A 6,000-nucleotide genomic window follows, 5' to 3' on the forward strand; every position below is an offset into this window, starting at 1 on the left:
GACCACACACGTCACTGTGAACTAAGTCAAGTGGTCTTGAAGCTCTCTTCTGACTGACTTTGGGAAGTGTTGCTCTTGTAGCTTTGGATTTAATGCAACATTCACACTTAACAGTGACTGGACAAAGGGATATTGTTAGATCCCTTGTCAGATTCCGCCTCTGTAGTTCCTGTATGCATTCTGGGTGTCTGAGACCTAGACGTCTGTGCCATATATGTATACAGTCATTGTGCTTGTGTGTACATAGTCTCACCTTTTCCTTCACTGTGTCGAGGTGATATAGATGATCATCCAGCTTGGCACTTGCTATTGTCTGTTTGCCGTTTAGAATAGAACACTTGTCACCTTGGAATTTTACAGTGAGTCCTCTGGCTGTTAGACGCTTCACAGATAAGAGTCCTCCTTCTAGATTAGGAACATAAAGCACATCTTTCACTGGTATGGTTAAATTGTGTCCCGCATCATCAGGGGCCAGGCACACAAGGGTTCCATGCCCATATCCTTCTGCATGTATTTTACTTCCATCTGCAAGATAAATAGTTTCTTTGTTGTTCAGATCAAGTTCTGTGAAAAAACTTCTATCACTCGTCATGTGACTGGTTGCCCCCGAATCGATGCACCAGCCTTGACATTTATGGTTGCCTGTCGCTTTAAATGTGGTATTTCAGTTTCCTTCCCATGGATCATTGATTGTGGCTTTGACCTTTTGTTTAGCATAAGAGGGACGCTGTCTCATTTGCTCTGCTTTCCATATAGTACAGTCTTTCTTTATATGTCCCTGTTTGTGGCATCTGAAACACACTCTGGTCTCTTTCCTGTGTAACCTTGCGTCTGTAGCTTTAAGAGCGGTTCTGGTGTCGGTTTCTGTGGAGTCATGCACTAATTCCTTTCTTCTCTGATACTCATCTATGAGCCTGTTTTTTACAAATGCTAGCATCAGATCTGTCTCAGGTTGTGTCTCCAGTGCATTGATCAGTGCACTATATGTATCGGGCAGACTGCATAACAACATGGCTGCAGCGTGACTGTCTGTTATATTCTCCCCGATTGATCTCAGTTGCGCAATCGCTTCCAGCATTGCGTTTATATGCTCCTGCATGTCCTGTTCTCTGCTAAGTCTCATTTTGTAAAGTTTCCACAGCTTGCTGTTTAAACTGGATCTTTCATGCAGTTTTTTCAGTACGTCCCACATGCCTTTCGCTGTGTCCTCATTGCGTATATGAATAAGATGATCATCCTCCACTAGTAATCTTATGGTGGCCCGTGCCTGTCTGTTTTTCTTGTCCCAGTCCTGATCATTATTCTGTGGCCACTCTGTGGTGGTAACTAGGGATGTCCCGATACCAAGCATTTCCCCGAGTACTTGTACTCGGGAGAAATGCTCCAATGCCTCAGCCGATACCCGGGCAGGCAGGGGAGTTGCAAGTCCTCTCCCCCCGTGCTGTCTTTCCCCCATGCTGTGCTGTCTTTCCCCCCGTTCCATGCTGTGTTCTTTCCCCCCATGTTCTGTGCTGTGCTCTTTCCCCCGTGTTCCGTACTGTGCTCTTTCCCCCATGTTCCGTGCTGTGCTCTTTCCCCCGTGTTCCGTGCTGTGCTCTTTCCCCCGTGTTCCGTGCTGTGCTCTTTCCCCCGTGTTCCATGCTGTGCTCTTTCCCCCGTGTTCCGTGCTGTGCTCTTTCCCCCTGTGTTCAGTGCTGTCCTCTCTCCCCCCTCAATCTGTCAGGATGGAGAGCGGAGGTTGGAGCCGCTAAACCCGGCTCCTACCTTTTCAGAATGAACAGAGTCAGTGATCACTGACTCTATCTATTCATATAACTGAGCATCGTAACCTGTGTTTACGATGCTTCAGTTTATGAATAGAGAGGAGCTTCTGTCCATTCATTTCAGCTGAGGCTACAGAGAAAGGGACTGGGGAATCTGTGTCCTTAGTCCCTTTCTCTGTCTTAAAGGGGAGATGTCAGAGGTCTGTTAAGACCCCTGATATCTCTCCAAAGACCCCCAACAGGGCTGATTAAAAAAAAAATCCAATAAATATTTAAAAAAAAATATATATATATATATATATATATAATAAAATGTAATAAAAAAAATACACTGACAATCCACCCTCCCCCCCCCCTAAAAAACACAAAAAAAAACTAAAACAAAAAAATCACAGTAAAAAAAAAAATGTAAAAATGTTTTTTAAAAAATAAATAAAAATAAAAATACTGTCACATGACATTAAAAAAAAGTATCGGTAATCGGTATCGGCGAGTACTTGAAAAAAAGTATCGGTACTTGTACTCGGTCTCAAAAAAGTGGTATCGGGACAACCCTAGTGGTAACCTCCCACAAGTCGTCTCTAGATAATGGCATTTCCACTTTAAACTTCCATAGCTGATAATTGTCATTGTTCAGCTTGGCCACTGAGAGTTTAAGCTCTGAGTTTCTGGCCATTTTTCCCTCCTTTATATATGAACAGTCTTACTTGTCTATAGGAGATGTCACTGGAAAACTTCCTTATGTCGATCTCGGCATCAGCCACACTGTCTCCGGTTCGAGGCTTTCTTCTGCCTGGGCCTGGTCATAAGACTTTATCCGGACACTGGGCCCATAACCTGTTGCAGAGTACGATTGCTGGGTGCAGCAGAGTCAATTCAGATCAGACGTTGTGGAGTAACAGGAACTGGCTTCTTTATTGGAACATAACCATAATAGCAAAGATGTCACCTCACATGGTAAGAAAACACAGACAGGAAAAAGGAACCAACAAGTACACCACAATGTACAGGAAATACAGCACATCATAAGAAATGCATAACATATCACTGAGCATTAGCGACATCTAGTGTTCTGTTTGTGAACTGCAGTCAATAGACCAAGCTGAAAATTGTTGTATCTCCAACAATTCTGAGCGCCAATAACCACAGATATCACTTTTAAAGATGTTCTCAGATGCATCTGCCTGGAGATGCCTTTTTTCCATGAGATGTTTTAAGTTCATTGTCAGTAAAGCCAAATAATGGAGTAAATGTAAATCTTTCATAGGTAAGCCTAAAAATTGTAATACTTTAAAACCAGAACTTTTTTTGTTTTGTGTGTTTTTTTGTTTTTGATGGAGTGGACAAGAGTTAGAACAAATGTCCCACATAACCCTTTATTTGTCAGCATGTATTTTAAATGCTTACTTGCAGTGTTTTACCTTTCTATAAAAATAATGTAATATATATTTTTTATGAAAGCGGTATTGAACCCAAAACCAAAACAATATTATATCAGTAGATGTGGTGGCTGTATTCAATTTCTTTCCTTTGGCTTTTTCTGCCCTCTGTTTGTTTCCACCTGGTGATCTGGCCAGTAACACACCCCCTTTAATAGCGAGACACAACTGGAGGAATGAGATAGGAGGCACAGTAGACAGCAGCATTTCAGTCTGCCGGGGAAGGGTTTTTGCTTTTGGGATAACGGTTTTGCACGAATAAATGAAAGATGATAATTTTAATCACCACTGCCAGTATTAAGCAGAGTTGGCCCATTCATTAGGGGTGCCCAGGCACCGCCACCTTTCTCCAGGCCACCCCTTATATGCATAGTATTAATCTATCCATGGCTGCCATGGCCACCCCCTATACATGCATCTATTCCCTTTCAGGGCACCAGGCGCATGAATTACAGCAGTGTTTTTTTTAAGCACCTGATTAGAACCAGAGGCTCTAATAGGCTTCAAAATAGAGTTTGACCGGAACCCACCCAGGTATGTTGCAACAGCGAATGAATATTCGCTGTTGCAACACTGATCCTCCTCCCGGTCAATTAAAGGACAGGCGATCCTATTGGATGCCTAGGAGGGCAAGGGACACAGGGCGGACGCTAGGAGGAGAAAAGCCGCTGGCCGATACCTAGATGGCCAGTTCTTGCCAATGCCTGGATGCCCCCATCCCTGCCACTCCTTGTGCACTCTCCCTGCTGCTGCTGCTATTCGAATGCCTGCTGCCTAGTTGGGGTAAGTGCCAGTGGACCGACTGACAGTTTGAGTTGCTGCGCGGGGGGGGGGGTGTTTTTTTATGCCCCCTGCCAAACAAAAAAACACCAGCCGCCACTGGTATTAAGTGGTCTGTCTCATCCATGTAAACTGATACTTTCTGCTGGAGAGCTTGTGCTTTTGAAAAACAACAGACTTGCTAGCTGGTTCACTAGATGAAAATAGAAGAAAGAAAGCCTAAAAAAAGGAAACTTTTGCAGTCATTACATCTAATGCTGCGTACACACGATCGGAAATTCCGACAAGAAAAGTCTGATGTGTATGCGTTTGGTCAGAAATTCTGACCGTGTGTATGCTCCATCGGACTTTTGCTGTCGGAATTTCGGTCAACAAAAGATTGAGAGCAGATTCTCTATTTTTCCGATGGAAAAAGTTTCTCGTCTGTATGCAATTCCGACGTGCAAAAATACACGCATGCTCAGAAGAAACAAACTGCCTATTGAACTTCATTGATCTCGGCTCGTCGTACGTCTTGTACGTCACCACGTTCTTGGCAGTCGGAATTTCCGACAAGATTTGTGTGACCGTGTGTATGCAAAACAAGTTTGAGCCAACATTCTGTCAGAAAAAAATCCCTGGTTTTCTTGTCGTAATTTCCGATCGTGTGTACAGGGCATACGAATTGGTAAACTGCAATATAATAAATGTTTGCTTTTGGGTTGAATACTGCATTAACTTGCAGCCTCTGAACTTGCTAGGGAATGGACACTGCAGAAAGTGTCAATTTATTATGTGAATAATAGTCTTCCTTTAATATTTTATCAATTATTATGTTTTCTTGTTTGTTATAGATGTTGGAGACCTGTACTAGTTGACTTCTTTATGGTTGCTTTCCCCAACCAAATTTCTACATTTTTATACTATGGTGACAGAATATTATGTCGTTTTTTATGTGAAGCACAAAAGATATGCTACAACATGAAATATTATACCATGCAACTTTAGGGAATCATTTTCTCCACCTTGATCCATCCAATACATCTATACATCTATATCTGGTTTGTCTCAGTTCCATCCTGAGCAGTACATCCGGGGGAACTTCTCGATAGCGGGTAGTTCTTGACAGAACACCGCCATGTTTCAATCAGCACTGTTATGTATGAATGTAATAAAGGTAACTATAAAAACGGAGTACATTTTGTAACACAATTAAATGGCTGTGTCTGTTGTTATCACTAAATCTGTTAGTCAGTCTTATGAAGACGAATGTAAAATATATGTCGGCATATACCTGCTTTATGTACGTGTGGCGTACTTGGTTTATTCAACCCTCCATACACCCAGTGAAGTGAACAGCCTCAGATGATACACAGAGATTAACCAAATCTCCCTACATAGGTTTTATATGTACAGTGCCTTGCGAAAGTATTCGGCCCCCTTGAACTTTGCGACCTTTTGCCACATTTCAGGCTTCAAACATAAAGATATAAAACTGTAATTTTTTTTGAAGAATCAACAACAAGTGGGACACAATCATGAAGTGGAACGAAATGTATTGGATATTTCAAACTTTAGAGACTGTACAGACTCTCCTTTCAAAAGAACTGCAGTTCTCTTGAAAGGCAAGAACGCGGTGACGTCATCGCGTATGACGAGCATGTGCTCGTCACATATGATGTCGTCGCCGCCATCTAGATGCACCCTACCTATGCCTAGGAAGCTACCGTGCATGTGTCAAAGTCATTTCGAGCATGTGCAGGTTTTCACGGCGACAGGTAAGTATACACACTCTCGGGTTTCTCGGCAGGAAAACTACAGAGAATCTCACAACGAGAAAATAGAGAACATGTTCTCTATTTTTCTCGTCTAGATTCTGGGCAGTTTTCTTGACGAGAAACCTGAAAGCTTTGTACACACGCTCGGTATACTCGGCAAGAAAGCTCTGCCAGCAGTTTTCTTGCTGGTTCTTGCCGAGTAAACCGAGCGTGTGTACGAGGCTTACTAGTTCCCACTCACAGCATGCCTTGTTGTTTAGG

General features: G+C 42.8%; 1 protein-coding gene across 1 annotated transcript in view; it reads left to right on the forward strand.

The window, feature by feature from the left end:
* LOC120913982 (complement factor properdin) overlaps positions 1–5,178 on the forward strand; it is a 57,044-nt gene extending 51,866 nt beyond the window's left edge. The window contains exon 10 of the mRNA XM_040324367.1: positions 4,816–5,178. The gene's annotated coding sequence lies outside the window, so the exon portion shown is untranslated. The remainder of the gene's footprint in view (positions 1–4,815) is intronic.
* The last annotated feature ends 822 nt before the right edge of the window (positions 5,179–6,000 follow it).

The sequence above is a fragment of the Rana temporaria genome, chromosome 9, assembly GCF_905171775.1.
Source record: "Rana temporaria chromosome 9, aRanTem1.1, whole genome shotgun sequence".
Taxonomy (NCBI): domain Eukaryota; kingdom Metazoa; phylum Chordata; class Amphibia; order Anura; family Ranidae; genus Rana; species Rana temporaria.